At 43.3% G+C, this 22,544-nt stretch overlaps 1 long non-coding RNA gene across 2 annotated transcripts in view; it reads left to right on the top strand.

The window, feature by feature from the left end:
* LOC126458201 (uncharacterized) overlaps positions 1-22,544 on the top strand; it is a 205,803-nt gene that overhangs the window by 29,274 nt on the left and 153,985 nt on the right. The window lies entirely within an intron of this gene.

Below are 22,544 nucleotides of genomic sequence, written 5' to 3'. Positions count from 1 at the left end.
TGGGGGAGTAGGTCTACAGTGGTTCCAATGGCCAAACTGCGAATGTACATACATAGTACGTGCGTGAGCGCTGTTTTCTCGTGGAAGGAAAATTATGGACTCTTGCATTGTTTTTCCTGTACGCGTGCGGAAACCCGCACTCGGACTGCAGGCCGCGGTCAGCTGCCTTCACATAACTGTCGCGGGGCGATACCCCCGCCGCAACAGACATCGCTGCCATCTCGTTGTGAGTCCGGCGAAGCTCAGTAGGCTGACGTAATCAACCCTCTTCATAGGATGCCGGGATGAGAAGATTAAACTCGTTTTAATGCATCGCTGCTGGCCGGACATAATCGTAAAAGATGGTATCGGAGTTCATTACAACGTTAACTACAACAAAGGAGCAGGTAGCAGCCGCCATGGAGGGCGAAATAAGACAGAAAAAAAGGACTCGATAGTGGGCAGTTAACGGTAATGGGGCGTTTACTCAATAAGGAAGCGTATCCCGGGCAAGTTTTTAGTCGCCGGCATCTATTATCTCGTGGCTGCCTGCTCCGGGGCCAAAAAGTTCTCGCCCTTTCTTAATCTGCCACGTGATTCGCACTTGCAATCCTGCCTGCACAGACGTTTACTTTTTGTTCGGTGGCTTTGCAGTGGTAAGTATCGAGTACTTTATCACAACTATGGATCAATGTATGCTCGATATGTTTCGCCCAGCCTGCCTCTTTCTCTTCTCGCCCCAAGGTAGCAATTTTTTTATGTTCCTACATATTTCAGCGCTGTTTATTGGAAAATTGTGACCGTGCACTGTTTATTCATTCGTGTACAGAAGTAGATCTGAAAAGAATTTTCACAACATATAAAAAAGATTTGAAACTTACATATTGAAAAAAAAAGTATGTGCCTTTGTTCAAATAGACCTATGAAACACATGGAGAAATTTGAACCAAACCTCTACGAGAATACCAATATATGATTACCACCGGAGTAAGACGTTCCTAGGTGCAAAATTGGTGAGATGCAAGCATTATTCTGGAACATAGGGCATCATTTCAGCAGAATTTGGTACATATATGCCTTCCTAATTTGGGAAAAAAAATACCCGTAGCAGTTTGGAGGGTGAGGTGAGGGTGTAAAGATGGTAGCATGCACAACTAATCGAAAACGAACTGTATTGGAGCCTAATCCAGAGCTTTTGAGTTTTCTAAACTAATTGGTGACACTTTCTCCAAAGGGTACGATAGAATGAAGGTGGAAAGGGACTGACACGTAAATAACGGAAGGCAACGAATATTAGTGTCGAACTCATAGTACTGAGGCGCTAGATTCGTTGATGGCAGTCTTCATGACAGCTGGTAGACAAAGGTGGGTAGGGAGGGGGACTTGGGAAGGGCAGTGACATATAAAGCACGATTGTGGAATGTGTGGATCAGTCTGAACCAAACTTGGTACACACATCAGTGTCTTCAGAAGCAATGGCGGTAATACATGCCTAGTATACCTAGGTGTGGGGATCCGGATAGGAAGGTGGACACATTGAAAACTCATCATGTCCATAGCCTTGGGGATCAATGGTTGGTGGCAGTTCCGAGGGCTTTTCACCCTACTGTCTGGATAGGCGTGCGAAAACGTTACTTCATTCGAGTGCAAAGTCAGTATTTCTAATTTTAAGACAGTCTGAATGCTACGACGTGGAATTTTGTATCATACTATGTTAAGTAAGTTTAGGGTAAAAGTAAAGCTAATTCGAGTGCAAATGAAAATAATTAATAACATAAATAGTAAATAAAATAGAATGTTAAATATTTATTTTGGGAAAAGTACGGTTCCAAGGTGTGTTATTTGTTGATTGGTTAGTCGTGAAAAGTGCGGACTAACGCGGGAGAATAATGGTTTCCTATTTGCCTTAAAGAAAATTGGCCAATCAGAGCGGAGTATTCTTCGCGCGTCTTTTCTCTTGGAGATGTAGAATGCTTACAGCAGTCTCAAGAGTCGGAGCCTAGCCTTTCAATGGTACGGTCGTGTGTAGTATGAGCTTGTAAGGAACTTACAGTTTGCCGGTTTTAGTTGTGCTACATGCCTCAAGAGTGCTTTAAAGTGAAGGCATATTTATTCCGGTGTATTTTTTAGAAAGTATGGATTTTTAAGTAATTTTGTGTATGGGAAAGGACAGTAATTCCGCGTGCCATATTGAGTAGATCGGTAACTAAAAACTTGAGTGCGTTAGACACCGATAAACTTAATAGTATGGCGAGAATTTTCATTTAAGAACAGTTCGTGCTTAGTAGCTGTTCAGATTTCGGGAAGTACGTTAACATAAACTTTCTAACGTGAATGAAAGGGTTTGTGCATGAATGTGTTAAGATTAACACGGGCTTGGCAGTGAACGTGTACATTATCGAGTTTCAGAATATACCGAAGTTTTGCCAGTATTTCCACCTTTAATTCAAAATTAAGACCTTTTCCAGATTTTTAGAATAGTTACGTTGTATGCAGCCTGGTACGAGTCGCAGTTCGGTAGAATTCTGCTCGGCTTTCCTACCGGCGACCTGCTGAGACGATTTCACAGGTAGGTGACGGTAAAAGGGACGGAGGGAACCGCGCCGCCGCCGCACACTTTATATTATTTGCTCAAGAGTGGATTCACCCAAGAAGTTACTTTTCTTGCAGCGCAAGGGGAAATTAAAAATTAGTATATAATATTTTTTGAAGGCCTCATCTTTCCGCCAGCGAGCGGAAGTTATAATTAAAAGAATAATCTTTTAGGCCTTAGTAAAATTTTACACCTCTAGAATTGCAGTCTAGAATCATAATTGAATATAAGACCCTGTTGTAAGTTTTTATTACACTATTGCTATTTCGGCCTTAGGCCATTATCAAGTGATTTTAGGCTTGATAATGGCCTAAGGCCGAAATAGCAATAGTGTAATGAAAACGTACAACAGTCACTGGCGGAAAGATGATGTCCATCAAAAAATTCTTTATGACTGTGAATCCCAGCTACGACAAGTTTATAGTATATAATGAACGTTTGTATTTAATTAATTTGCGAGAGATTTTACTTTGGTAATTATTATACTGTATTTATACGTGTAAAAAACTAACTTTACCGTTAGGCAAGCTAATCACCCCACGGTGACAAGGCTTGTGTGGTTCGTGGAACGGGAAGGGGTCGCATTTACTGCACGCGCACACTAAGAAGGCTCTTGGCTAGGTAACTCTACCTTGAGATTCAGAATCGAAGGAAGTCGCATGGGATAGACCAAAACTTCAAATGGCTCTGAGCACTGTGGGACTTAACTGCTGTGGTCATCAGTCCCCTAGAACGTAGAACTACTTAAACCTAACTAACCTAAGGACATCACACACATCCATGCCCGAGGCAGGATTCGAACCTGCGACCGTAGCGGTCGCGCGGTTCCATACTGAAGCGCCTAGAACCGCCCGGCCACTCCGGCCGGCTAGACCACTACTAATGACTACTTTCTAAACAGCCCCAAGTTTAGCTATCAAATAACACACTGTGTTTAGTGCATCTCCGTCCACTAAACCGAAAGTGACTCATGCTATCAAGGATCGGTGAAATGTTATGTGTAACTCAGTATCAGATCGTCTTATAATAGCGTAGGCTTTCGGTAGTGGAGGTCTATCTCAGATATAATTCTTCAGGGTGTGTAACCGCGCTATAATGTGACAAGACTTCCAACGTTTCGGCTGCTTCTGCAGGTAGGCTTCATCAGAGTGACTACAAATTCTAGACTGCCTACAGTAGCAGCGGAAAGGTTAGTAGTTTATTGACATTAATTATGTTTACTTACGTTATTTGACCAAATAAGAACAATGTTGAAACTTCCTGGCAGATTAAAACTGTGTGCCGGACCGAGATTCGAACTCGGGACCTTTGCCTTTGGCGGGCAAGTGCTCTCCCATCTGAGCTACCCAAGCACGACTCACGACCCGTCCGCACAGCTTTACTTCTGCCAGTACCTCGCCTCCTTCAATGTTGTTCGGTAGCTAAAGTTGATAGCTATTGGAAAGCTAATCCCAACGGCCACCTTGTCGAGAGTCTTGTTACAGTGCGTGTATACTACACTGTTTAGTCACATTAATCTGATCACCTGTCACAAGCCTGAATAAGCACCTTTTGCAACGCGGACATGCGGGAAAAGAATCCATGAGGTTTGGAAGGTACCGGCAGGTTTTGGAGCCATGCCGTAGCCAGCTGGGCTAGGTTTCTCGGTTGATGATTCGTGGCGCGAACAGCCCGATCGAGGTGGTCCCACATATTTTCGATTGCGTTTAAAGCGGTGAAATTTGGTGGCCGGGAGAGTGCGGTAAACTCATCGTGGTGCTCCTCGAAATCACACTTGTACTCTACGAGCTGTGTGATCCATCGCATTGTCATGCTGGTAGATGCCGCCGTGCCGAGGAAAAACAAACTGAATGTGGGGGGCAGACATGGTCTCCAGGGACAAATGCAAAAATTATGTTGATACAGTGTGCCTTCCAGAACGGCATGATCACCGAGGGTAATGGTGCGAAAACATTCCACAGACCATAAAAAAGTGCGACGATTTTTGCAGGATGTTTATTTTCAAATTTTTCACGCGGTGCACGCCAATGGCCATTTGCCCGATGGAACATAAAACGTGATTCATCTGAAAAGGCCACCTGTCGACACTCAGTGGATGTCCAATTGCAGTATTGGAGTGTAGATTCAAGCTTTCGTCGCCTATGAACAGCAGTGAGCATGGATGCACGAGGCGGACGCCTGCTCCGGAAGCCCAACGTAACGTTCGTTGAACGGACGTAGAGGAGACAATGATGGTAGCCCCTCGGTTGATGTGGGCGGTCAGTTGCTCAACGTTTGCGCGTCTATTCATCAAGAAGAGCACTAATCTTTGCCGGTGGCCGGAAGATTACTTTAACTTGATCTGCCTACTTTAGACAAAAGGCTGACGACGTTTGGAAGAAACACCCTGTACTTGAATGGCTCCTTATCTTCTTGATGTTGTGGGGTGGTCACGTTTCTTCCTCCTTAGCGCTGTACTGATCTGATGTGGAGAGTGACTGTCATCTTTGAACACCGACTGTAGATGTTACATAGGTCAGACGATACGCACAGTACAAGAAAGGTTTGTTGAACACGAGCGTCACACTCGCCTTTCGCAACCCAATAAGTCGCCCGTAGCTGAGCATTGTATTCTGCCACAAAAGTCTTGGCCCCAGTGAGATCCTTTGCTTGCTTACTCATACTCTCCTGTCCCCACAAACCTCAGCCGGTTTTTGGCCTCGTCGAGAAGCGTCTTCCACAGTACTCTGTCTTCGGCATCTTCTTTCCTTGTTCCCAGTACCTGGAGATCCTTTGCAGCCTGGTCTCTCCATCTCATTTTCGGCCTGCCTAGAGGCCTTCATCCTTCCGTTTCTCTTCTATAGACGTGGTCGGCCCATCTTAGTCTTCTTGTCTTGGCTTTTGCAACTACATCTGGTTCATTGTATAGCTCCCTGAGCTCTCTGTTCTTTCTTCCTCCCCATTCTCCTCCCTCATAATTCGGTCCAAATATCTTTTGCAGGACTGAGATCCTTTTGGGATTCAATACTTAAAGAATCTGTGGAAATACATCTAGTACAAAAGCTTATAAATCGTGACGGCGGCTTTCAACTAGACAAGGCTTGGAACCCGGTGGTCTTTTTAATTTCTTCTCAGAGAAAACATTTTATAAAGTATGACATGTCTGGCGACATGTGGCGTTTGTTTTTAGCGCGGCGCGGGCGCGTTTCGACAGAGGGCGGACACGCAGTTGCAACTTTACGTATGCTCCTGCGCGCCACAGATGGAACAGGATTTGCTGAAGGCGCGGATTTCGATAGAGGACGCTCGTGTGATGGCCGCCAGTGCGCATGCGTCTCCGCGCCATTTTTTGCTATAAAGCCGATACCGTGAAGTAGCAGTTGCAGTGGCGGACACTCACCTGAAGATGGATGAACGGCTGCCAGCCGAAATATTGTGGCAATAAGTCGACGTGATCCGGCTGCAATCCCGAAACCTCATAGAATAACGACCGCACTGTTTCCCGCGTCCCCCAGACACGCTTTATATACCCTCCACTGCCAGTGCCCCCACCTGCCGTCTGTGAGTGCTTATTGCACGCTGACGTCGAACGTGAGGGTAACGTTAATGTGACTGCGCCGTGTATGTGGTCCAGTCGCACGCACGACAGTAGTATTTTCGTACGCGGGCTGTATCTTCGCAATATCCTTTATTCCAGGAGTGCTAGTCTTGCAAGTTTCGCCGGAGAAATTCGTAGGCGACGAGATACTGGCGGTAGTAAAGCTGTGAGGACAGGTCGTGGGTTGTGTTTTGGGTAGCACAAGCGGTACAGCACTTGCCCGCGAAAGACAAAGGTCTCTAGATAGAGTCTTGTTCCGGCACACAGTTTTCATCTGCCAGGAAGTTTCATATTAGCGCACACTCCGCTGCAGAGTGAAAATACCGTTGTGGAACTTTCCTGTTCTCTGTTAAAACAGAACGAGGGAAAAAAACTAAATTGCAGATTTTCAGAATGCACAACAGCAATTTCTTTTTTGTAGTCGAGTTAATAAAATATTCAGCTTAGGTCCATCCTAGCATTTATTCGACAAGCGTGTAAAAATTTGAAGTAAGTCGGTCAAGATTGTTGGAAAAAACGTTAAACAACGTCTTATGGTATTATAGATAAATAAGGATCCATATATGAACACGAATATTTTGTGTATCAGCACTGAATATTCGAGTTTCGGTTCCTTTTTTTACTAATTTCAGCGCAAAGTGGTACTGTGCCGACGTTCTCTTCAAGTTAACAGTGATCGTGGTGTGAAGCGAATACGGTTTTAAATATGATGCGTCGTTATTATAGAAGTCTGTTGATATTTCATTCCAATGACATTTCGCCCCGTGTTCCTACAACGATTTCTCATATACCAGAGATTCCTGCATAAGTACACAGCGCAGAGTTAAGCCGGACAACGGTGACGAAGAAATTTCGAAGGCCAGAATAAGCTCATAATTTAAGAATTGTCGATAAAATTATAAATTGTAGTTTAACTTGTAATAAACACTAATAAGTGACGGAGTAGCTCTAAAAAATAATTTGCGGGCAAACAAAAGTAAAAGTAGAGCTTCCTCTGGCGTACAACCAAAGTTGCTTCTGAGAAGTTAGGAATTTCAACCGAAGAATTGGAAATCTGTTTTCCTTCTAGTTAGGTCACTTTTAGTGGCACGCGATAATACGATTAAACCCGTGCGGCAGCGATCAGCGAAAAAACTGCGTGTACAAACGCTACGCTGGTGCTTGTCAAAGAGTTTTGGTGACCTGAATACAGATGGTGTCTTTCCGTGAATGAAACGCTGTCGTTTCAACCGGTGCTCTCTTACTGCTTCCAGCAGGTGCTTCTTTGGTCAGACTGGTCGGACATTATGGAGAACGGCATCATAGATTTGTGATTTAGTTCCTCGCTGGACTGGAATTTGTCTGGAAGGAGGAGGCCACGACATGCTGTTAGCGCCGACGATACGCCAAAACATCGACGTTCTGACAGGGCGACTGAGGTGCAGGACAGTGCACACTACTTCCGAGGCGAAGAGGAACAGAGGTTTACTAAGCGAAATTAACGTATTACGCCTTTCGGCCTCAAGTCACACAATTTCTATAACATGAGAATAAAAACTGGAAGAAAGAAATTTTGTTTACAAGACACTCACTGTGTTCATCTACGGAAGTACACCTACTCTGTGAGAGGTTAACTATCCCCCCCCCCTTCCCCTCCCCCCTCTCTCTCTCTTTTTTTCACACAAACAAAAAACACACACACACTCATTTCATCATATGATGTCAGTTCCCAAAAAATGCGTCATCTGTGGAACGGTCACAGACGAAAACAGCCTTCTTGTATTGTTGACTGCTCCTCCACATTTCGGAAAAGTTAAACAGGACGATGTTCTCGATTCTGGACATAGGGTCTGTATTAGTTAAATTTATATTGGGCTGCATGAAATATGAAAGAAAATGTTACTTGAGTGTCGTAGTTGTTGTATTGTCAGGTGCTTTCGTATTATTAACGAAGGAAACCTCCAATTTCTGCTCTGTTTTAAATAAGACTGAAGTAGAGGTAAGTGGAAAAATCAGTCGTTACCAATGTACGACGTGTACTACAACTTGGAGCGCTTCCATCAATCCCCGCGCGAAGGCCCAAGCGGGTACAGTATACAGGGTGTAACTAAATTTCCCTTACAGACTTTGAGAACAGGTTCCTTACATAAAAACAAGAAAAAAAGTGTAGTAAACATAAGCTCTAAAGTGCATAGAGCTGTGAGCGCTTGCTCGTCTGCGCTACTGCGAAAAACATCCCTTCCACTGAAAGTGTGTTCAGAGTTCTTCAGTTATTCGTTGGAATCCATGTTTACTCGGCTTTTTTCTTCTTTTGCTGTAAGGAACCTGTCCTCAAAGTCTGTAAAGGAATTTAGTTACATCCTGTATAAAGCCACGCCGTAAGACTCGTTAACTTAGTGATAGACTAGCTTAGCGCTCGCTGCTTCTCTCGCCTTTGCTTAGTAACTACAACAAAAATAATTTTATAAACCTATATTAGGCCTACTCAAAGTTAATATATTAAAGATCTATTACGCAATTTTAACAAAGCCGATTTGTCATGGTGACTGTTAAATAACGTTCTTTGATGGTCACAAATTGCAGCTCAACTTTTGACGCTAATAAAGGCCATCGAAGCATGGTCTTTTCAGAAAGTAATTCTGATCAGTAAGCGCTACTGGTAACTGGATTCCAAGTTTTTGTTAATCCTGTCTTTTGAGTTCTTGTGGTGATATTACCAGAGAAACTTTCATCCCGTAACAAATAGTTATTTCTAATCGAGAAGTCAAATACTAGTTTTCATATATTTAGCTGTAAAAATATTTTAATGTAACGAAATATTTTCATAAAAATTTTCATACTCAGTCCTTTGAGACTGAGCTTCCAAAAAAAATGAATACTTATTTTTTTCTTAAATTGTAACCGAGAATTGAAATACCAATTATCATAGATAAAACTTTAAAAATGCTTTCGTAATGAAATATTTTCATAAACCTTTTTATCCCCTGTTTTATCCCATTATGGGTTCAATTTCCAAAAACACTGAAACATGTATTTTTTAATTTCTTACCGTGAAATCAAATGGCCATTTTCGTAGTTCTACCTTCAAAATTGCCTTAATAGCGATGTTTTAAAAAAAAAACTTTCATCCTCTATGTAATCCCCTTCGGGATGGAATTTCGAAAAATTCCTTCTTAAACGATACCTACAGAATAAAATCAACAACCTATCCAAATTTTAAGTTTCTATCCTTGCCGATTTGCGCTGGGCTTTACTGAGTGTATCAGTCAGGATATTACCTTTTATATAAAGAGATTTTTGGATAACCATTATTAATTACTTTGGTGAGAATGACATCCCAGATAAAATTTGATGTGAAAGGAACTGCAAATATTAATTTACGAAGTTTACTTTCCATGCGCCATCGATTATTTGCCTTCTCAAATAGTGAAGCATCTCCTCATTTTTACTGTCTACTTTTCGAGGTTTGAGTGCAAATGTGGAAGCAGTTCACCGCTGCCAGACGACAAACAATCAGTGGTGGGAAGGAAAACAATCGCTTAACTAAAACTAATTCCGCGATTAGGCTTGATTATCATGATAAAGATCTGAAATTGATGTTTACAACTATTTGTACGTAAAATTTCTTCTGACACATTCTCGCAAGAGTAACATGTTTCTCTATTTCGTGTATTGCCAGCTGGAAAACTGAAGCAGATGCAAGCGGAACTCCGTAATTTTGCCAGATGATAATAGAAAAAAAAGAGGGTTGGAGTTTAACCTCTCGTCGGCTGTGAGTTAGAGGCGGTTATGGCAAGGGTCGGAAGAGAAAGTGGCTGTTTGCTTTTCAAATGACCCTCCAGGTACTTTTTTCATGAGCTATTTAGGGAAACTGCGAGACATTTTGATTTGAAACGAGAATGTGGATTTGAATCATGCTCTTCCCCAATGCGAGTAGTCAAGATATTGTTTGGTGGAAACTGGAACCTCGGAATATTCCAAACACTACAGTACGAGACGACAGATGACATTTCTGAATAACGGCGCTCTAGCCTGTATTATGGCATCTCATTGTTTGTTCGCAAAAGATGGCAAAATGTGAAGTTTACACTGTACTGCGAAAATTGAAGTATCGTTTAGGGAAAAGGACGGAGTGGTGGGGGGAGCGTTCCCTGTCTGCCATTAAAACTTATTTCGCCGGACAGGCAGCATACATGAAACGAGAACTTTGCGAAAGCATCTGACACACGACGTTAACTGCCGTTTAGATGACTTTTTGTAACGAAAAAGCAGTCTTGTTGCTACAGATTTCAAAACAGCGCTACTGTGAACAGTATTGTTTGCTATTTAAAGTTGCCACTTAGCGGAAGCAAGTCAGTCCTGGCCAGATTTTATCGATACCATCGCAGTGGGCATTCTCCGCGGAAAATGCCAAGTTATATTAGGCCAATAATACGCAGTCCTCCAACTTCTAAGCCTTACCGATTCTTAACTAGGTAGGTTACAAATAAAGAAGAAAGTCAACTAATGTTAAATAGCAATGGCGTATTAATTGTAACCTACCATCTATTGTTACTGTCTTCCTCCAATATCTGTCAATCAGTTTTTCTAGGCATTGTGCTTACACACCGTGGGCATTTTAGACATTCAGAATGCCGCTGAGCTTATCAGAGGTTAAGTGCCCCACTACGACAGATACTTTCAACCACTCCTTAACCAGACGTGTTTTCCGTGAGGCCTGGAAACAGCCAGTAGTTAAGCCACTACCCAAAAAGGACGTTACCATAGTACCCTCTGATTACCGATCTGTCTGCATTCTTTCTGCTCTGTCTAAAGCTTAGAATATATAGCCCATGACCAGCTAATAATTTACCTGACCACAGACAACCTACTAGACGAATACCAGTCAGGTTTCCGTAAACATCGTAGCAGAACTTCTGCCTTAATAAAGATAACAGATGACCTGAAGCTTCCTTTGGATGTAACGAGACGACTGTCATGCGCTTCGTAAACTTCATCAAAGCTTTTGATAATGTCGACTTCGACATTTCACTCGTCAAACTTAGCAACCTAAATTTCACCCCAAGTGCAGTGCAGTGGTTTCTCTCACACCTGACGCCTCGTCAGCAATGCGTCGTGTCCCGCACCGTGTAGTGAGCGTAGGGGCACGTAGTATCCGGCGTCCCGCAGGGTTCGGTATTATTAGGTTCTATAATCTTTCCATTTTGGGTCAGTAATGTGTCGTCTGTTTTGTCCTACTGCAGATAACACATGAACACTGATGACCTCCAGTTGTATCCAAGTTTAGAACCAACAAACCCGAAGACATCTGTCGAGAATCTCAGTACCATCTTGTATGCACTATCAAAATGAGCGCAGAATACCAGCACATCCAAAACCCAAGCAATACTGGTTGGTCATTCTTGGCTCATTAGTCTCAATTGTAAGGAATCCCTACGATCTTAAACCATAAATGGTACAAATGTCAACTTCTCTCTTTCAGCAAAGTGTCTAGGAGTAATAATAGGTGAAAAGCTAAATTGGTCTGAGCACGTAATTGCAATGGGCGGGAAAGCAACAGCATCTCTCCACACACTGCAAGAATATAAAAAGCAGTTATCGGTTACAGCGTTGTTATCCTGCAAGGGAGGATAACAACAATGTTGACTGGACTACTCTTTCAAATTCTGAAGACTACAGGGGTTAAATACAGGGAGCGTAAGGCTATTTACAATTTGTACAGAAACCAAATGGCAGTTACAAAAGTCGAGGGGCACGAAAGGAAAGCAGTGATTGAGAGGGGAGCGAGACAGGGTTGTAGCTATCCCCGATGTATGTTGAGGAAGCTGTAAAGGAAACAAAAGAAAAATTTGGAGTACGAATTATAGTCCTTGGAGAAGAAATAAAAACTTGGAGGTTTGCCGATGACATTGTAATTATATCAGAGAGAACATAGGACCTGGGAGAGTAGTTGAACGGAATGGACAGTGTCTTGAAAGGAGGATATAAGATGAATATCAACAAAAGCAAAACGAGGATAATGGAATGTAGTCGAATTAAATCAGGTGATTCTGAGGGAATTAGATTAGGAAATGAAACACTTAAAGTAATAGATGAGTTTTACTATCTGGGAAGCAAAATGGTCGAAGTAGAGAGGATACAAAATGTAGACTGGCTATGGCAAGGAATGCTTTTTCTGAAGAAGAGAAATTTGTTAACATGCAGTATAGATTTACGCGCCAGGAAGTCTTTTTTGAAAGTATTTCTATGTTGTGTAGCTATGTATCGAAGTGAGACATGGACGATAAATAGACAAGAAGAAAATAGAAGCTTTCGAAATATGACGCTACAGAAGAATGCTGAAGATTAGATGGGTAAATCACGTAACTAATCAGGAGGTACTGAATAGAATTGGGGAGAAGGGGAATTTGTGTTACAACCAGATTAGAAGAAGGGATCGGCGGGTAGGACATGTTCTGAGGCATCAAGGGATCACCAATTTAGTATTGGAGGGAAGCGTGGAGGGGTCAAAATCGTAGAGGGAGACCAAGAGATGGATACACTAAGCAGATGCAGATGGATTTAAGTTGCAATAGTTACTCGGAGATGAAGAGGCCTGCACGGGATAGAGTGGCATTGAGAGCTGTATCAAACCTGGACTGAAGACCACAACAACATCCTGCATGGCCGTTGTCAGGAAAGCACACGACACCTAGAGGTGGTTACAATTGATCGGTTTAAAAGTAATTTTTAATTTCTGTTCCTTTGTCACATGATTTTAATTACGCAGTGGTCTTTTTCATTTGTTTCATTTTTTCTTTATATCATTCTTTTTCCACTTGAAATATTTGTTAATGTGCTTTTATATATGTTTTATATATTAATTTCTATTTAATTTATTTTTCACCCTGTTTTTTCGTCCACATTATATTGTATATTCTCATATAAACTTCACCATGCAACCAGTCATGTAAAATGAGATTTTTAACGTTATTAAGCATCACGCAAAATTTTGATTTTTTTTTTTCGTCAGTTACTGGCGAACGAGGGCCCACCAGGGTGAATGGATGCAGTGTGTGATACCTCGGATCTTAACCTACAGTACCATATATTTCATTTCAGAAGGTCGAATCCATCGCTGGGGACCTCTCGTTCTCAGTAGCAGGAACCTGACTCTGGAATAACCTCTCGAACTATATTAGACAATTGAAGAACATCTCCAGCTTCAGAGGACCGTTAATGAAATATCTACTAGAGCAACAATAATGATTACGATTATCCCTTTACGCTCGTTGCAACTGCACATCCTTTCTTCCAACGAGATCTCGCCCATTTCCCAGTATTCTTAGCTGATGCAGTCTCCTTAAATTTCCTTACCCCTGAATTCGCTGTATCAGAAAACATCTATTTTGCACGCAACTATAAATTTATTATTATTATTGTTGTTGTTACCACTGTTAGTGCCAGCTGTAGCAGCAGTGCTACAAATACTGTCAGCATTAACTTTATTAGTTCATAGTATTACTTACTCACAGAATGATGTGTGAAACTCTGGTCTGATGTAAGAGAAGACCACATGGCCCTAAGTAGATCAGATTAAAAAAAAAAAAAACTAAATAATTTTTTCACGATAATGCCGCCGCCAGTAGCTACTCGAACCAGGGACTATAAGCTAGCCAGCAGTAGAGGGAACGTGAGAGCCAAGCCGGCGTGGGAAGGCGTCCTGTGTCGCTGTGACCTGTCACTTCTTGCGCCGTGGCAGACATAATGTATGTCCAGCTGTCTGATGTCGTCCGCCACATTTGCCGCAATTAATTCCCGCTGAAAAATTGCCTCCTGGCGCTGCGATTGTCATGCCTTACAGATGTGCGAGCTTATCCATTTCCGGCTACTCAGTACGGTCAGTGACCGGTTTGTGGAAATAACATTTACCTGTACTGTAAATCGAACAAATGGGTGTCGCTGGCAGTGACTACATGTTCTTTCCTGTGTTGTCACTTCTATTTCGTGGAGGTAATGTGAACGACAGCTTCGGCAGCAAGTTTCTGTTTTGAGGTACCCCCATTATCTTTTTTGCCGTATCTCTGGTGTTCTTTTGTCTGACCGACAACACGCGAATATTTGTTACTTACGTCTTATAGTACGTCTACAAAATGTGAATGTTTGTTACTTACGTATTATCGTACGTATACAAAATGTTAATGTTCAGAGGAGATAAAAGGAAACTTTTATGTGACAGAAATGTCACAGGTGCAGTATTTTCCCAGAAAGGTGTCCATGACGGTTCAGGCGTTTGTGATGTTCAGAGATGGTGTTGAAACTGGCATCTGACGAATATTATTTTAGAGATGTTGCTGAAAATATCGATCGCTTACATTGACGCACAACTTTACACAGAGTACGCGGAGGAACTTGCCCCCTTCTTGTAGCGGTGTACCGTAGGTCTCTAGGAGAGCGTAGCGTTCCAAAGCATTGGAAAAGGCTACAGGTCATCCCCGTTTTCAAGAAGGTACGTCTAACAGATGTGCAGAACTATGGACCTATATCTCTAACGTCGATCAGTTGTAGAATTTTGGAACACATACTATGTTAGAGTATAATGACTTTTCTCGTGACTAGAGATCTAGTCTGTAGTAATCAGCATGGGTTTCGAAAAAGACGATCGTGTGAAACCCAGTCGCGCTATTCGTCCACGAGACTCAGAGGGCCATAGACACGGGTTCCCAGGTAGATGCCGTGTTTCTTGACTTCCGCAAGGGTCGTTTAATGAACAAAGTAAGAACATATGGACTATCAGACCAATTGTGTGATTGGATTGAAGAGCTCCTAGATAACAGAATGCAGCATGTCATTCTCAATGGAGAGAAATCTTCCGAAGTAAGAGTGATTTCGGGTGTGCCGCAGGGGAGTGTAGTAGGACCGTTGCTATTCACAATATATATAAATGACCGTGTGGATAACATCGGAAGTTCACCGAGGCTTTTTACGGATGATGCTGTAGTATATCGAGAGGTTGTAATAATGGAAAATTGTACTGAAGTACAGGAGGATCTGCAACGAATTGACACATGGTGCAGGGAATGGCAATTGAATCTCAATGTAGACAAGTGTAATGTGCTGCGAATACAAAGAAAGAAAGATCATTTATCATTTAGCTACAATATAGCAGGTCAGCAACTGGAAGCAGTTAATTCCATAAATTGTCTGAGAGTAGGCATTAGGAGTGATTTAAAATGGAATGACCATATAAAACTAATCGTCGGTAAAGCAGATGCCATACTGAGATTCATTCAGAGAATCCTAAGGAAAAGCAGTCCGAAAACAAAGGAAGTAGGTTACAGTACACTTGTTCGCCCACTGCTTGAATACTGCTCACCGGTGTGGGATCCGTACCAGATAGGGTTGATAGAAGAGATAGAGAAGATCCAACGGAGAGCAGCGCGCTTCGTTACAGGATCATTTAGTAATCGCGAAAGCGTTATGGAGATGATAGATAAACTCCAGTAGAAGACTCTGAGAGAGTCGCTCAGTAGCTCGGTACGGGCTTTTGTTGAAGTTTCGAGAACATACCTTCACCGAGGAGTCGAGCAGTATATTGCTCCCTCCTACGTGTATCTCGCGAAGAGCCCACACAGAGGCATTCCGACAATCTTTCTTTCCACGAACAACACGAGACTGGAATAGAAGGGAGACCGATAGAGGTACTCAAGGAATCCTCCGCCACACACTGTCAGGTGGCTTGCAGAGTATGGATGTAGATGAAGATGTAGAACTGTCATCGGCCTGCTGATGATTGCCTGACACTCTTAAAACAACCAGGTGTTTCACGAATGGCTGTAGTTTCAGCCAAACGGGCAACCTGCTTTCTGGAGTGTTTGTCGATGTCTCGTACACCAAACGCTTCGTCTCTCACCGCAAAAAGAAATCCACCGGAGTGAGGTCGGGACGTCGTGGTAACCACGATGCTGGCCCAGCCGTCCCGGGGCAACAGTTAGGGAAAACTATGAGACCTTAGTTTCTCCCGGCGATTACATTGTTCAAATACCTTACGGGAATGCAGCCGGATGGAATCGTCCCCCGATATTTCGACAGAAGCCACTCCTCCATTTTCAAGGCAAAACTGCAGCAAGTAAGCGGTGTGCAAGCGAATTTAAAACATCGGTTTCCAGAGAAAGTCCATAAAGATAATACACACACACACACACACACACACACAGTAAGCACTACCGCCATCACAAACCAGAGATTTCATACATTGGCCAGACTCAGTGATGTTTATACAACTTGGGTGTAGAAGTCTGGTCTTTGAATATAGAACTGCAGCGTGTCTGCAGATTCATATGCTTTGCATTGTCCGCCATTTTGTAGTGTGGCAAACAAATTTGCAGCGGTCTGTACGTGACAAAGAATTGCGGACTGATTTCTTGTTTTGAACCTTTTTGTCAACATGTGATGTAATAGGTTTGTGTGGGAGCGAATTAGAAAAGTATTTTCTTTTCGTGTTCTAGTGACATTTCCTATATCAGCCATGTTGTAATTTGGCAAGAAACGAGAGGAAATGATGTATGGCTGGCACCTTCAGACAGCTGAAGTTCAACGTCCAGGTAGTATGGCGATCACTGGTCAGACTATTAGGACAGTGGAGGACCGGTGTGCTTGAGCATATTTAAGAGGCACACTCGCTTATAACAGCCCAGCAAATCCGCCATTGTAGAACACTGTCTTGGCACCGGTCATTCTGTGTAATATCACAACACGGAGATTCTGGCGTGCAGTTCCAGAAGTTCTTGAAATTGAATTAGCAAGTAACCTTACGACTGTCCGCCCCGGTAGCTGAGTGGTCAGCGTGACAGACTGTCAATCCTAAGGGCCCGGGTTCGATTCCCGGCTGGGTCGGAGATTTTCTCCGCTCAGGGACTGGGTGTTGTGTTGTCCTAATCATCATCATTTCATCCTCATCGACGCGCAGGTCGCCGTAGTGGCGTCAAATCGAAAGACCTGCACCAGGCGAACGGTCTACCCGACGGGAGGCCCTAGCCACACGACATTTCCATTTACCTTACGACTCTCTCACTCGTCAAAAAACTGAGGGACAGAGTTTATTCAACCTCACCCATTGATTACTAATTTCATCATCGATAACTACCGACGACGGTCGTCTTTGATTTTTGATGGCGCAATCACTTGCGCAGCGCTTACTTGCTGCAGTTTTGCCTTGAAAGTGGCAGTGTGTGCTCCTGTCGTAATATCTGCGGTTGTCGACGATGTCACCCGGCTGCATTCTCCCAAGTTATATGAACAGCGAAAACGTTGCCTGAATGTTCTCTGGCATCATGGGGCCCGAAAGTGATCGAACCATAATCATTGCCTGACTAGTGGAACACTCTTCAACATTTCCGGTACTTCACGGAAATTTTCCTCACCGAGTATCTTAGACAGAAGATACGTGCCACTCAGATGGTCGTGAAAAATACCAGCCCATACATTTATGACAAATGATAGTGGAACACATAAGTTGCATTCGGACTTTTCAACTCCCAGACATGGCTGTTGCAGCTGCTGATTCCCCCCCCCCCTCCCCTCCTCCCCCCCTCCCCCTCCCCTATGTGAAGCCAATCTCGTCAGTAAAGAAAACACACTTTCTGAAGTCACGATTCGTAGTTCGGTGTAGATACCATTGACAGAATCCACGTGCAGAGGGTAGTCATCAGCTGTTGTACCTTCTAATACTTGAATGGATGCATGCCCATCTCGTAAAGGACTTTGGCGCTGGAATTATTTAGTTGCTTGTTATCGACTGTGTGCTGTGCTGGTGTTGGTATTGTACTCAGTTCGCTGTAACAAGTCCTCAAACTGAACAGTTTGCATACTGTGAAATCTACCACTTTCTGTCGATCTGGTCTAGACTGCCACCAAGTCTTTGAAACGTGACACGAGTCGTGTCTCGCCATAAATAAGATACGTGACAGCCGACGCGGTTAGTGTGTAATACAGCTTCAATAACCTGTAAACGTCAGTACACACTATCATGTTCACAGAACATGAGATAATCAATAAATAAGGTACTTGTTTACCCAGCGGCTTCGACACAGGTAGCCGTAATGTAAACTTGCGCTTGCTAGCAGTAATGTGTAACTGTGTTGCAAATCAGATTCCATCGCCAACGTGTTGCATATGAAGCTTTTGAAACAACTGTGGATGTTGGTTCAAGGTAAGTCCAGCATCAGACCCTTGAAGGACCCCTAGCGGGGAAAACGGTGCCCCTGTGTCACGTAATAAACTGGTTCCTTTTTATCTCTCCTAATAACTCTGCAAACTTGTATATGTATATATATTTTTTTCCGTCCTGGGTATCAATTTCCTGGTTTATTCCTTCGAACAGAGAGAATGAAATTTTCCAATATTTACCAAGTGAGAGGCAGCGAGAGCTTCTCTGACTTACAGATGACCAACGTATCGCAAAAAAGTGCAAATTATCGTCCACACGTCGTCCTCCTATCCAATACCTCCATATTCCTCCCAGTTCATACCGCTAAATATCCAGGTCGCCTTACCCCCAGAAATCTTACCTGCCTCATTAGGATTACTGCTACGTTGCTCTTATTCGGGAATGATACCACTGCTGAATAAATCCGTTTGTTTCATTGCATGGCTTGAAATGTACGACTTATTGAATGACGGAATTTGCCATTTAAAAAGTACGTTGCACGGGAAGGGCAGACGTAAAGTGAAATTTGGCTCTAGAACCAATATTCTGTGCTAGTTACGAATTAAGATCTTAGGACCTCAATTAGGCACAGTGAAGATATGTGCCGATTCTCTTTGTATACTCATATCCTACATTGCCAAAACAATCGTCGGTCTTGACTGGGTTTGTCGTAGATTTACAGGACGTCTACAACCTACAGCGCTGGAGAAACTACACTGCTTGGTGACGTAGCACCTTCTGACGTTCGCCGGGAAATAGAAGCCAGTAGAAATGACTGGGATAGATGTCTCCAGTTCATGCTTTGCTTGCATTCCAACCACCACACCAACGTCTCATATCAGGGAAGAGTTTCTTTCAGAGTACCAGAGCTATCTCCAGTAACGTCGCAGCAAACTAGTGTCCAAAAGCGTCTGAACTGGGGCTCACAACCTTAACCTGTGGCTGACAGGGGACAAGAATTTCAGTCCGAAGATGCAGTGCACTGAGGAGTTTGAAGGCACTTAGCAGACTGTGTTCCAGCACCACGGAAAGCAGAGTGAATCTCGAGAAGCGGTGTTTCAGGGTGTCCATACTACGTTAGTGCGTAGAAGAGCAGACTACCGCCCATCTACTGCATGAATGTAGTTCGTGTACGCTACCTTTATGAAAGCTGCCCTTACGACAGCTCCAGATCCATTTAAAGTGTCCAAGTTTTCGCCAAAAAATGAGTGAAATGCGTTGAAGAATAGGTGCACGTGTTTCGACAATATTGTCTCTAGCACTGTCATACCACATGCAATGCCTGAAGCCTCATGGCATCTGAGCGTGCCTGCAGATATTGGGAGGATGATGTCGGAAGGACGGTGAGGACATCAGGAGAAGCGGTATCTAAAAATAAAACCGACAGGGAACTGATCCTGCAGTAGAGCGTTGGCGATCCGGTCGCGGATATTGCGCCACAGGTCGCTGTACAATACAAAACATGATAAACTTTATGGCGATTTCCTGTTTTGCTTTCTGCTTTGTGGCTTCCAGGTGCCTACACAAACTGTCTCCCTTTTTCTACAACTGCAGGTAGAGCCGAACATTTACACAGACATCCGGAGGCACCCTGTGTGGCCCATTTTTTTTTTAACGAAATGCTGTTTACTTTACGTATTTATCTCGATTCCTCAAATGTCTGGTGTATTTAGTTATAATATCGTATTTTACTTTGAATTGGTGTCCGTGAATATAGTACGTCTGGCACCTTGTGAGTAGTACACAGGTTAATGCGAAAGCAACCACTGCTACGTATAATCATAATCACACGGACATACGCCTATGGTCAGATTGCGTTTCGTAATAATTTCACGGTCTAATATGTAAATATCGTGTGACTAGGGCCTCCCGTCGGGTAGACCGTTCGCCAGGTGCAAGTCTTTCGATTTAACGCCACTTCGCCGGCCGCGGTGGCCGAGCGGTTCTAGGCGCTTCAGTCCGAAACCATGCGGCTCCTACGGTCGCAGATTCGAATCCTGCTTCGGGCATGGATGTGTATACTGTCCTTAGGTTAGTTAGGTTTAAGTAGTTCTAAGTTTAGGGGACTGATGACTTCAGCTGTTAAGTCCCATAGTGCTTAGTTATTTGAACCATTTTGACGCCACTTCGGCGACTTGCGCGTCGATGGGGATGAAATGATGATGATTAGGACAACACAACACCCAGTCCCTGAGCGGAGAAAATTTCCGACCCAGCCGGGAATCGAACCCGGGTTCTTAGGATTGACATTTTATTGCGCTGACCACTCAGCTACTGGGGGCGGACCACTGTCTAATACTGTTTCTCGCTTTGATTCACTCTTGAAATCATGCATAAAGGTTATCTTACAAATGTCGAACGTCGTCTTGGGGTGTATTGTTTGAAAGGCCGTTCACTTGCTGTCGCAGTTTGCCAGGATATGTCTCATGAAGTGTAGATCAGCACACACCACACCCCACTATATTACGTTCCATAAAATTTGAGGGATAATATGATATTCCTGTTCTTTCCAACCACCTATTTTTCCTCGAATACCTCCTGTAGTTGAGAAATCAGTGTCAGTCCTCACTACATCTACATTTATACTCCGCAAGCCACCCAACGGTGTGTGGCGGAGGGCACTTTACGTGCCACTGTCATTACCTCCCTTTCCTGTTCCAGTCGCGTATGGTTCGCGGGAAGAACGACTGTCTGAAAGCCTCCGTGCGCTCTCTAATCTCTCTAATTTTACATTCGTGATCTCCTCGGGAGGTATAAGTAGGGGGAAGCAATATATTCGATACCTCATCCAGAAACGCACCCTCTCGAAACCTGGCGAGCAAGCTACACCGCGATGCAGAGCGCCTCTCTTGCAGAGTCTGCCACTTGAGTTTATTAAACATCTCCGTAACGCTATCACGGTTACCAAATAACCCTGTGACGAAACGCGCCGCTCTTCTTTGGATCTTCTCTATCTCCTCCGTCAAACCGATCTGGTACGGATCCCACACTGATGAGCAATACTCAAGTATAGGTCGAACGAGTGTTTTGTAAGCCACCTTCTTAGTTGATGGACTACATTTTCTAAGCACTCTCCCAATGAATCTCAACCTGGTACCCGCCTTACCAACAATTAAGTTTATATGATCATTCCACTTCAAATCGTTCCGCACGCATACTCCCAGATATTTTACAGAAGTAACTGCTACCAGTGTTTGTTCCGCTATCATATAATCATACAATAAAGGATCCTTCTTTCTATGTATTCGCAATACATTACTTTTGTCTATGTTAAGGGACAGTTGCCACTCCCTGCACCAAGTGCCTATCCGCTGCAGATCTTCCTGCATTTCGCTACAATTTTCTAATGCTGCAACTTCTCTGTATACTACAGCATCATCCGCGAAAAGCCGCATGGAACTTCCGACACTATCTACTAGGTCATTTATATATATTGTGAAAAGCAATGGTCCCATAACACTCCCCTGTGGCACGCCAGAGGTTACTTTAACGTCTGTAGACGTCTCTCCATTGATAACAACATGCTGTGTTCTGTTTGCTAAAAACTCTTCAATCCAGTCACACAGCTGGTCTGATATCCCGTAGGCTCCTACTTTGTTTATCAGGCGACAGTGCGGAACTGTATCGAACGCCTTCCGGAAGTCAAGAAAAATAGCATTTACCTGGGAGCCTGTATCTAATATTTTCTGGGTCTCATGAACAAATTAAGCGAGTTGGGTCTCACACGATCGCTGTTTCCGGAATCCATGTTGATTCCTACATAGTAGATTCTGGGTTTCCAAAAATGTGCACATTATCGTATTGTTGTTTTGACTCTATCCATACGTATCAGTGTGTGTGTGTGTGTGTGTGTGTGTGTGTGTGTGTGTGTGTGTGTGTTTTAGGATCACCAGCCTCACTTTGCATTCAAAACCGCACTGGAGAAGAGCTGTTAACCTCGACTTTCTTAGACTTTCTTAACGCTTCAGTCTCTAACATATGCGGTTCGTTCGTTGTATCGATGACATCCAGTGAAATTTCCAAGTGAGCAAAGTGGGCAACAGTAGAAACTATTAAAAAAAAGTCTCAAATTGTCAAAAGTATAAGCCAATGTCTGGGAAGGAAACGCACAAAACGAAATCGAACTATGCAATTAACCGTCACTAAGATAAGAACAATATTACAGAAAGAAAAGAGGAAGTAGATGAAAATCTGTTGGGAAATAGGATACTCTGAAAAGAAATAGAGCC

The sequence above is a fragment of the Schistocerca serialis genome, chromosome 2, assembly GCF_023864345.2.
Source record: "Schistocerca serialis cubense isolate TAMUIC-IGC-003099 chromosome 2, iqSchSeri2.2, whole genome shotgun sequence".
Classification (NCBI taxonomy): domain Eukaryota; kingdom Metazoa; phylum Arthropoda; class Insecta; order Orthoptera; family Acrididae; genus Schistocerca; species Schistocerca serialis.
Note: the sequence above shows the minus strand (reverse complement) of the source record. Positions and strands in the feature narration are given on the sequence as shown.